The sequence below is a fragment of the Mauremys reevesii genome, linkage group 1, assembly GCF_016161935.1.
Source record: "Mauremys reevesii isolate NIE-2019 linkage group 1, ASM1616193v1, whole genome shotgun sequence".
Lineage (NCBI taxonomy): Eukaryota > Metazoa > Chordata > Testudines > Geoemydidae > Mauremys > Mauremys reevesii.
In genome coordinates, this window is record NC_052623.1 from 231,541,379 (window position 1) to 231,553,444 (window position 12,066).

Here is a 12,066-nt window from a genome sequence, read left to right on the forward strand (position 1 = left end):
CCCCCTTCCCTGGCCGCACTCACCAGCCCTGCTGGGAGGTCTCTGGCTCCTAGGGTGAGAGTGGTGAGGGGAGTCTCCAGACTCTCCACGTTCTGTGCCCACCACAAGCACGAGCCGGGAAAAGTGCCAATGGGAGCTGCTGGAGCCATGGAGTGGGGCTTGGAGGCACCGGCAGCATGCAGAGCCCCCCACCCTACAAGCCAGAGGGATCTGCCAGGGGGCAAGGTGGGGAGTCCCGGAGGTGCTCACCTGGGGTGGCTCCTGTCCTGGGAAGTATCCGGCAGGCCGGTCCCTCTGGCTCCTAGGGTCGCAAGTGGGGGAGGAAGGCTCTCTGTCCACTCCTGGTGCCTACAAGCCCCGCCCCTGCAGCACACTGCGCTCCTGCTGATGGGTGGGTGCCAGGAGCTGCCCCAGGAAGCGGTGGGTGGTGGCACTGCAGTGCCGCAGCTGCGGTCTGGATGGTCCCCCATATCAGGACAAAGGATGTCCCAACTGATGTAAGGTCAGGACGCAGGACAAGTCCCCTAAAATCAGAACTGTCCTGATAATATCAGGACGTCTGGTCACCCTACTTTTCATATGCTGTGTATTTATACCTGCCTACTGTATTTTCCGCTCCATGCATCTGATGAAGTGGGTTTTAGCCCGCAAAACTTATGCCCAAATAAATTTTTTAGCCTTTAAGGTGCCACAAGGGCTCCTCGTTGTTTTTGCTCATACAGAATAACACAGCTACCACTCTGAAATGTTTCAGGAAAGATGTGCACAAATTGAAGAAACTCCAGAGAAGAGCAACAAAAATGATTAAAGGTCTAGAAAACATGACAATGAAGGAAGATTGGAAAAAATGGATTTGTTTAGTCTGGAAAAGAGAAGACTGAGAGGGGACATAACACTTTTCAAGTAGATAAAAAGGTTTGTTACAAGGAGGAGTGAGAATTGTTCTTAACATCTGAGGATAGGACAAGAAGCTGTGGGCTTAAAATGCAGAAAGGGAGGTTTAGGTTGGACATTAGGAAAAACTTCCTAACTGTCATAGTGGCTAAGAATTGAAATAAATTGCCTAGGGACGTTGTGGACTCTCCATCATTGGAGATTTTTAAGAGCAGGTTAGACAAACACCTGCCAGGAATGGTCTAAATAAGTCCTGCCATGAGTGCCAGGGACTGGACTAGATGACCTCTTGAGGTCCCTTCCAGTCCTATGATTCTTGAAAGGGCACTAATTGGTATTTTGTAAACTGAATTATTATTATTATTATTTTACTAGATTGCAATTTGGTTTTAACCAGAGGAGGATGTCTTAGTAGCCTAAACGTCATGCCTAGGGTAGCTATGTTCCCTCAAACCACGTGTTCAGGTTCCAAGCAGAGTCAACTCCAACCCTTTGGGTTTTTTTCAGGATAGATGAATTGAATGTGGTGCCGTGTCTTGTGTGTGTATCTCTTTGAGCAGAACATAAAAACTGTATGTTCTGCTTGGGTAATTAAAGATACTGTTATGTTTTGAAGGGGTCTGGATTTGCTGCACTAGTCTTGTGCATAATGCTATGTGCTGGCAGTCATTTTGGGACCCCAGCCCAGAGATGGCTGCATTTGTATGATTTGTTGAAGCACTCTGGGACCATTGGAACTGAAAGTTAAAATATAGTATCTTCTATTTTATAACACCACTAAGCATACATGAAAGGGCCCCACACTTCACGGGAATTAATTAGATTCTGGTAGAACCTGGAGCTTAAAAGTATAGGTAATATAGATGTCTTTATGTTCTCTGTATTATCTGTGAAATCAATCTTGTTCATCTTCTAGCATAGGTAATAAAGCTGTCTGGCTTCCATGCTTTCTTGGTTCTTGCTGTGGTCTCTAGCATGTGGCCTTAAAAATATGAAAGTTTTTATAGGCAATTACCATGGATTTTCTAAACTTTTTGTAAAAGGAGAGGAATGATTTGCAGGCCTGAGTAAGTTAATTATGGGCAGATCATCCATGACCCAATTCTAATACTGTGCTAACTCCAGGATTGCTGAAGTGCAGCCAACCTGGTTCTGATTCTGCATCATTGGTGCATCAGCTATGATCCAGTTCTAACCCTTTGGATCAGGTTGTGTTCTTTCATATATTATCATCATGCTGCCTTCTCAGAGCTTAATTCCAGTTTTTAAAAACACTGAACTGCAGAGTGCCAGCATTTGTTGCTAGTGGCTTTTCCCTTTCTCTTTTCAATGAGGAAATCATGGTCACAGACTTGATTGCACTACCTCAAATACGTTCCATTTCAGGTCATGCTGACCTAACTCTATCCTAAACTGGCGTGTATTGAGTGAGCCAGAATGAGAGGGCCTGCAGCCCTAGCTGTCTTCCAGTTCCTATTGCTCTTTAGCGGAAAGGGTCAGATTGTGTGTACTTTTCATAATGTTGCAAAGGCGGAAGGTGGGGGAGATCTTGCTTGGAATCAGAATTAGTTTGCTCACCTAATTAGGACATTTCCCATTCTTTGTGGAGAAATTGAATCTTAGGAGACTCAGAAAGTTGTACAATATTTCCAATAAGGCAGAAATGCTTTCATAAAACAAAAGATTAGTTCATTCATACATACTCTGTGGATGATACTTAGTTAATTTCTATAGGCTAAACTCAGTAGGTCAGTGAGAGCTCTTACACTGGAATAATTTTGTCTTGTGTAGAATCCCAGTGTGCCTTGTATAACATGTCTGAGTCATGCTTACATTTCTGCAGAAGAAAAATGTTCAAAATCTGTATTGTAAAAGTTTTAAGATCCACTTTTTCCAAGCTGTGACATACTGAAAGGTAAATAGCTTTATTGGGCATTTGTTACAAAGAAAGAGAGGTGGGCTGTTATATCAGACCATACAGTTCAAATGTCAGCAGTAGCTTCCAAACGGTAGATTTGAGAAAGTAAAGTTTTCTATTTTTTGAAATGTTTTATATAAAGTTCTCCACTGTTCTCTGGTTTGTTCTGAGTATAGTTAAACCCCTTTGTTGTTTTCAGTTTAAATCAATTTTTATTGAGAATTTCCTGGGTTTTACAAAGTATTGTTTGGTTTTTTCCCTCATTTTTCACCCTACTTTTGTATCATTCGAATGTATAAAAATAACTTGTTTTAGTAGGAAAATACAATATTGTATGAGAGAGATGTATTATGATAATACATTAATCTATGTGTGTATGCAAAGATGCCTGTTGAAGTAAGGCTGTGTATTAGTCTAGAAGATACATACAATAACAAAAAACAAAACAGGCAGGCATGCACATTGGAACATACTGATGAAGCTCATGCCCACCATGTACACATTTTAAGCTTTTAGCAGATAACGGTTTAAAGGTTTGACACACTAAAATGGCAGGAAAGGGAAAATCTGTATCAGAATACATTTCAGAGCAAAAGGAAGCATTCAAAAGTGTTTTTTTTAAAAAAAAAATGAGAAAAGGATGAAGTTGAGTGTATGCGCTGCAAATGGTGTGTCTCAATTTATTAAATGTAAATATTTATAGGCTACTAGTTCTAAGTCTACAACAATAAACTGCTTAGTCAAATGAAAAGTTTTATTTGGGGATTAGAGATGTATTGTTTTCTTAAACTCAGAGGTGCCATTGTATTTTGATTTCTGTTTTAGTTCTGCAGCAAACTACATTGAATTCCATTCATCAAAGCATTAATCTACTGAATACTTTTATCCCCTGTCTTTCCATTCACCAAAATAAACCTCGATATTTAGCCAGAAAAATTAATTTTTTGCACTGATTTTCACCTGTTTTTGTTGTAATAAATACTGATGAATTCCTGGGAAAAATTAAATAAAAACCAAAAATGAAGGACCCTACCTATATACTTCAATAAGCATGTTTAAGGAAGAGAGTAGTAGGCTTTAAAAAAACAAGTCTGTCTCTTCCCATCAGCTCCATTAGTGTGCAAAGTAATTCTTGTCCAGGTAGGAGAGGGTTAGATTTAAAGTTTCAGTTTGAGATACAATATTGGTATTTTTATGATGTGCACACCAACATTTTCAACTTTTTAAATGGACATAATTTCAGATGCTTATTGCATTTTGATTATTTGTGTATTTGTCTCCAAAGGAAATTAGGAACATAGGCATGTAAAGTGCATATACTGCAATGGAAAAATATTGTTTTTAAATTAAATACTGTAGTTAATAGACATGTTGCAATAATAGTCAGTGTTACATAAAACTATTGAATTTGTTTCTACATTGTTAACTAGTTAACATTTTAGAATAAAGGCAGCACAAGTACGTTACTGAGCGTGTGTATAGCCTATAATAAGCAACTATGATGAATGGTGGCTTTACTTTTATTGTAAAGAATTAGCTAAGATTCCAGTTGTGAAGGTTTTCTATTGGAATGTTTTATCCCTCAGAATAGCATACTGAGAGCGCTAGTTAGACCTGGGTCTAGAGGAAACAGGTGCTTTGCAATTTTCTCCCCCCAGCTCTGCTCATGGACCTCTCAAAACCGTACATTATTCCAGTCTCAGCCTTTCCTAAAAAGATTCTGTCAATCATGGAGTATTGTGAGTGGGGCAACTAGATCTATACATACATTTCATCTGTGACGTCAGCCAAACTAGAGCTTACGCCTCAAGAAAAGAGAGGATACATTCCAAACAGGGAACTGATCATAAGCAGGCATTTGTCTGCTCATCAGTCTTTGCAGTTTCATTTTTCTTCTTCCTTCCTTCCATCAGCAACAGAAAAGGAAAGGAGTTACCAGCACAAGCAAATAACCATACAATTGCTTCAATGCCAAAAAGTATTATTAATCTCTTTCCACCAATGAGAAGCACCCAACAGAAACAGCAACACTGCCTGTCCTGCAAACAGGAAGCAGATTAGGGCCCCTTAACTGTAGCCAGGAATTCAGAAAATAGCTGTCAGAGGGGCAGCTGTGTTAGTCTGGGTCTGTAAAAAGCAACAAAGAGTCCTGGGGCACCTTATAGACTAACAGACGTATTGGAGCATGAGCTTTCGTGGGTGAATACCCACTTTATCAGACGCATGTGGTGGAAATTTCCACCACATACATCTGACGAAGTGGGTATTCACCCACAAAAGCTCATGCTCCAATACATCTGTTAGTCTATAAGGTGCCCCAGGACTCTTTGTTGCTTTTTACTGAAAACAGCTAGACTTTCTGGGTCTCAAAGTTTTGAAATCTTAACCCAGGAAGTGTGTGCGTGCGCGTGTGCGCACACACACACATTCCCCTGCAGCAGGAAGAAGAGCCTGTCCTGACATAGGGAACAGCAAAAGGTCAGGCCACAGGCTTATATCTTCCATCATTCTCAAACTGCTTAAGGTCTGTTCCTAAAATATTGGGGGTCAACACTCATTTCACATAAGCTTGACAGATAAAATCAATGACACCAGGGCCTCCAGAAACTGCAGGTGAATGGAAGTATTTTGCTCACAAATGTTTCCTAACCTGGTCTGTATAATAATTTCTGGTTGGATGATGCTGTAGCCTCACAGAGGGTACTCATTGCATTTAGACCTGTATAAAACAAGGATGGAGAGAGAGTAGCCATCCTGTTCCAGTTCAGTCTGAAATGCAAGAAATTCCACCATGGGACAAAATGCTGTGAGATGTAGCTAGCCTGCAAATTCAGATTTGAGTACTACATGTATGTCATGCTAATCTACAGTACTCAGAAAACAAAACCCCCAAGGTTTTATAAGAGAACTGAGCGACTTGCTCTCTGACATGGCTGTGAAATTCTCAAGAATTGGTGTACCAGCAGATTCCTACATCCATGTTGACAGTGCCCTTATACAATAACCCAAACCTCATCTGCACATTTCCTGTATCTGACAGGTAATCTCTGGACCTACAAACACACTGAATCTTATTTTCAGACTGGGTATGGATGAAGGGATTGCAAGGAACATGCCCTACCTACCACCTCCCTGCATTCTGGACTCATTACCACTCCTGAAGTCTGAGAGCAGAAAGAAAGAAACAAATGTTACTTGCAAAAAATATTTGCAGACACAGAAATGTTGAAATTCTTGTGAACCTTTGATCTAGCCATGAAAGAGACAAAGAAACCCCACCTCTCCTTTCCCATAGCAGCCAATAAATCAAACTTCACTGACCTCTTACTATTGACCATAAATTGTCTTAACATAAAATCTTCCCACTCCACTCCAGAAACCAGCACTTCCTGCTGTGAAGAACTATCTGCTGTTTTCTACTAGAATACCACCTGAATCTGAGATTGTCTTTTGGATCCATACATTGGATGTAGACCCAATAACATACTTCTCTTCTTAAAATTGCAGCCATTCTCTCAACAGGAAGAATTAGAAGCTGTCTGTGGAAAAATTAGAGCTGCCACCTGTGATTCTGATGCATTTCTTCAGGGCTAGTAACAACCTAGCATCTTAGGAGACCCCAGTTAAAAGAGACTGTCAACTCCTCCTCTGGAGAAGAAAATGTACTATTAGAACTGGCTAATTTTTTTTTCCATGCAGAAACTTTTCCTGCTGAAAATACGGTTTTGTAAAAATTGAAATTTTTCATAGGAAAATTTAGACTTTGGCAATTTTTTGTTTAGTTTCAGCTTGAAATATCACTTTTTTTTATTTTTTTTCTTTTCAATCCATTCAAAATTTTCTAGGAGGGAACTGAAATTTTGTGACCAAAAATTTTTAACTAATGATTTTTCATTCAGAATTTCTCATGGGGAAAACCTTTTTTCCCCAGCCACCTCTAAGTATCACCTATCCCTAAATCATACCATAGTCCAGCCAGTGTTTCAGAAACACCCAAATGAACTAATTTCCATTCCTGAGCAAGCTAATTCTCGAAGAGCAGTGTCTCCAGTTTCACCCAAGTACATCCAGTATCCTGGAGCTTTCCCAGTCAGTAGGGCCCTACCAAATTCATGGCCATGAAAAATGAGTCCCGGACCATGAAATGTGGTCTTTTACCCTATACTATGCCTATTTCATGGGGGATACTAGAGTTTATCAAATTGGGGGTCCTGACCCAAAAGGGAGCTGCAGGGGAGGTCACAGGGTTATTGGGGGGGGGGGGATATTGTGGTATTGACCACCTTACTTCTGCACTGCTCCCTTCAGAGCTGGGTGGCCGAAGAGCAGTGGCTGTTGGACGGGAGCCCGGCTCTGAAGGCGACGCCCCACCAGCAGCAGTACAGAAGGGTGGCAATACCGTACCATGCCACCCTTTCTTCTGTGCCGCTGCCTTCAGAGCCAGGCAGCCGGAGAGTGGCAGCTTCTGACTGAGGGCCCAGCTCTGCAGGCAGCAGCACAGAAGTAAGGGTGGCAATACCATACCATGCCATTCTTTCTTCTGCACTGATCTGGCAGCAGCTCTGCCTTCAGAGCTGGGCTCCCTGCCAGCAGCCACCACTCTCCAGCTGCCCAGCTCTGAAGGCAGCACTGCCAACTGCAGCAGTGCAGAAGTAAGGGTAGCGGTACTTCACATCCCCCCTCCCCCCCCCCGGTAATAACCTTGTTACCTTCCCACAGCTCCTTTTTGGGTCAGGCCCGCTACAATTACAGCACTGTGAAATCATGAAATTTCAGATTTTTAAAATCCTATGACCATGAAATTGACCAAAATGGACTGTGAAGTTGTTAGGGCCCTACCAGTCAGGCTTCATCTCAGGACATGAAAAAGATTGCACGTGTGGGACTAGGGTGACCAGATGTCCCAACTTTATAGGGACAGTCCCAATTTTGGGGCCTTTTTTTTAATATGGGCTCCTATTCCCTCCCCCCAATCCCTGTCCTGATTTTTCACATTTGCTGTCTGGTCACCCTAAGTGGGACTAAAATCCATAAATGTTAGAGCTGGCCAGAAAATTGCTTTTATTTCTACTTCTTGGCTGAAAACCTAAACAGTGCCCTGGGGATCTATATTCTCCCACATTTTCTTCAATTTCTCAGTGAAAACACTAGGGGAGCCTCTGAAGCAGCATAAACCAAAATGTCAGTGACCAAATGATAACATGCAGCTCAAATCATTGTCACATGAGACACACAGCACCATATCCCAGGTATCCAATGGCTTTGTGGAGATCAGCAACTGGATGAAGAATAGGATACATTTTGCTGATTCCGATGGGGATAAGGGAGCACTTTAAAGCTGGGGAGTTCTTGTAGTAACACTGTTTACTGAGGACAGTTGCTCTCAGATAAAGTCAGTTGACAGACTCAGTATTCACCTGAATTTCTTATTCCTTCATGGCAGTGAAAAATACCCGTTCCATCTGCAGCTAACAGGAAGAGTCAAGACTTGATTATTGTAATTTTCTGAACCTAGGTATGAAACAGCTACATTTGATTCAGAACACCCTGGCCCATATGTTTGGCAACATCAGCTGTTGACAGCACATCATTCTAGTGCTCTGTTCTCTTTATGGGCTTCGATGGTCATCTGCAAATCCCTTCATGGGGAGATCCAAGTTACGTTAGGGAACTCTTCACTTTGGGTGAAAGTGGCCTCTCACAATGGCTACATTTCACTGGAGCAATTGTCCTGTCAGCCTTAAGGATGAAACTTTCGTGTGTGTGTGTGTGTTTTGTGGGGAGGGGGAGTGCTTGTCTCAGCAACTGGCCCACAAATCAGGAGCTTGTGCCAGGAAGAGATCAAGGTGACCACAAAATTCAGCACCTAAAGAACAAAATCCAAAACTCACTTCATCTGTACTTTCCCATAGTAATGCCACCATTTTTTTTTAAAAAAAGGCCAGCCTCTGCTGACTGAGGGGCATATTAAGGGAGAAATAACTCTAAGTACACACTTCATAATTTTGGGAGGCTTTCATACACCAGGTGTGTCATAAAAACCTAATCTTTTCCTTCGCAAAGAATTAGAGTCTTGTATCAGAAAAAATAACCTAAAGGAAAAACTCAGTTACAGGTTTGTTTCTGCCATAATGTCTCTAGGTATATCAGTACAAGCTTTATAATTTCCATGCTGGTCTATATGGAATGCTTTTTCATAAGCCACAACGTGTAAATGTCTGTGGTGTTACACTGGATATTCATGTCCTCAGTACATGGTAAAGTACAAGGGTGAAGACCCAGTGCCTTCAACTTCCAGAGACAGGGGCACCGTGAGGGCGGCAATCAGGCAGCCTTTGGCGGCTTTTCTGCGGGAGGGCCGGTCCTGTGGTTTTGGCGGTAGTTCAGTGGCGGGTACACTGAAGGCACAGGACCGGCGGACCGACCGCAGAAATGCCGCCAAATCCGCATGACCAGGGCAGACCTCCCACAGAAATGCCGCTGAAGGCTGCCTGACTGCCGTGCTTGGGGCGGCAAAAAACATAGAGATGCCCCTGTCCAGAGAAGTGTGGTTATGTTTGATGATACCTCTAGAAAGTTAATGCATTTACAAAAAAAATGTCTTGAATATTATAAGCAGCAAAGACTCCTGTGGCACCTTATAGACTAACAGACGTTTTGCAGCATGAGCTGTCGTGGGTGAATACCCACTTCTTCGGATGCAAGTAGTGGAAATTTCCAGGGACAGGTATATATAAGCAAGCAAGAGGCAAGCTAGAGATAACGAGGTTAGATCAATCAGGGAGGATGAGGCCCTGTTCTAGCAGTTGAGGTGTGAAAACCAAGGGAGGAGAAACTGGTTCTGTAATTGGCAAGCCATTCACAGTCTTTATTTAATCGTGAGCTGATAGTGTCAAATTTGCAGATGAACTGGAGCTCAGCAGTTTCTCTTTGAAGTCTGGTCCTGAAGTTTTTTTGCTGTAGGATGGCCACCTTAAGATCTGCTATTGTGTGGCCAGGGAGGTTGAAGTGTTCTCCTACAGGTTTTTGTATATTGCCATTCCTAATGTCTGATTTGTGTCCATTTATCCTTTTCCTTAGAGACTGTCCAGTTTGGCCGATGTACATAGCAGAGGGGCATTGCTGGCATATGATGGCATATATTACATTGGTGGATGTGCAGGTGAATGAACCCGGTGATGGTGTGGCTGATCTGGTTAGGTCCTGTGATGGTGTTGCTGGTGTAGATATGTGGGCAGAGTTGGCATCGAGGTTTGTTGCATGGATTGGTTCCTGAGTTAGAGTTACTATGGTGCGGTGTGCAGTTGCTGGTGAGACTATGCTTCAGGTTGGCAGGTTGTCTGTGGGCGAGGACTGGCCTGCCACCCAAGGCCTGTGAAAGTGTGGGATCATTGTCCAGGATGGGTTGTAGATCCCTGATGATGCGCTGGAGGGGTTTTAGCTGGGGACTGTATGTGATGGCCAGTGGAGTCCTGTTGGTTTCTTTCTTGGGTTTGTCTTGCAGTGGGAGGCTTCTGGGTACACGTCTGGCTCTGCTGATCTGTTTCTTTATTTCCTCGTGTGGGTACTGTAGTCTTGAGAATGCTTGGTGGAGATTTTCTAGGTGTTGGTCTCTGTCTGCGGGGTTAGAGCAGATACGGTTGTACCTCAGTGCTTGGCTATACCGAAAACCTACCGACCGCTATGTCTACCTTCATGCCTCCAGCTTCCATCCCGGACACACCACAAGATCCATTATCTACAGCCAAGCACTGAGGTAATTCTCCTCCATTGCAGGGTCCCAGAGCTCAGACTCCAGCCTAAACCTGAATGTCTATACTGCAATTTTATAACCCTGAAGCCTGAGCCCTGTGAGTCTGAGTCAGCTGACATGTGCCCGCTGTGGGTATTTAATTGCAGTGTAGGCATACCCTGTGTATCCACCATTCTTGCCCAGCATGTCTGAACCTATTTTGTTTTTGTTTTTTTGTTTTGTTTTTTTCCCGTTTGAGGAGTCTGTGGTCAGTGATATACAATGACAAAAGGACCTTCTTAAAACCATAAGGAATTATTTATTTATAGGAACAACACATAAGAGAAAAGATTCTAAAACATGAAGTCTATACATGTCTATTTTACCTGAAGTCTTACCATTTTCTGATGGTAACCTGGACAGAGCTAACTTCTTCAGACACCACAGCAGGTATCTATGTCTTAGTCTGGTTCCCCCAAACAACTCTCCCCTCTTTTGAGAGAGAGACACTCTGACGGGATCCTTAGGTTGCAGCCTGGGACTGTGGGACCACTGTGCCCCCTTAACTCTCTCCAGCCTGGGCTGTCTCTCACAGTGCTTTGCTAGTGACAAGAAGCAAGCCCCTCCAGGTGCTGTGATCACTCAGCACAACAGCATGCGGAGCCCCACACTCTGCTAGATTGCATGAATACTCCCCAGAGTCACTCATGAATCACACAGAGAAAGGCATCAGAGCCAAATCCCCCCAGGACTGTACTACAGGAATATACCATCTTGCACTGCTCAAGATGAGCAGTGCAGATTTTATTAATTGGTTCACCACTTCAGCAATGGAAAGTGGACATACACCAGGCTTTGCAAAACGTGAGCAGATTTGCCACACACGTCATACAAACTCACCGGTAAAAATAAACAGTAAAACAAATTTATTGACTACAAAAGTTAGATTTTAAGTGCTATTAAGTGATAGGCAAAAAGTCAGAGTTAGTTACCAAAAGAAATAAAATATAAGCACACAGTCTAAACTCTCAACCCTATTAGACTGGGCAACATCTCAATTAAGCAGTTTTTCTCACCCCACTGGGTACTGCAGTCCTTAATATACAGGTTTGTTCCTTAAACTTGGGCCAATTTCCTTTGTTGGAGTCTTTTCTTCTCAGTGTCTTAGTTGCTTTCATCATAGGTGGGGGCAGGAGAAGAGCTCCACATGTAGCTGCCGTGTCTGTTTCATAGCCTCAGTCCATGTGCTTGGAAAACACAAGTCCAGGCATGCTGAGTCTCCAGGCAAGGCTGAGCAATTCCCCTGGTGTGGCCTCATGCAGGTGAATCATTTCATTGAAGCTTCCTTGCTGGACAATGGTTATTGATGGGTTGATTGATACCCCACCCAGGTGTTGGTTGCTTTCCTTGCTGTTGCCTCTGGGGAGCTAATATCTGGCTGACAGCTTACAGCATGTCTTAGTGACAACCATACAACACAATTCTCACAACTTCATATGTATTAATGATATACATATATAGA

General features: G+C 42.8%; 1 protein-coding gene across 19 annotated transcripts in view; it reads left to right on the plus strand.

The window, feature by feature from the left end:
- LOC120406051 (potassium voltage-gated channel subfamily KQT member 1-like) overlaps positions 1 to 12,066 on the plus strand; it is an 819,762-nt gene that overhangs the window by 200,833 nt on the left and 606,863 nt on the right. The gene's annotated exons all lie outside the window — the stretch shown is intronic.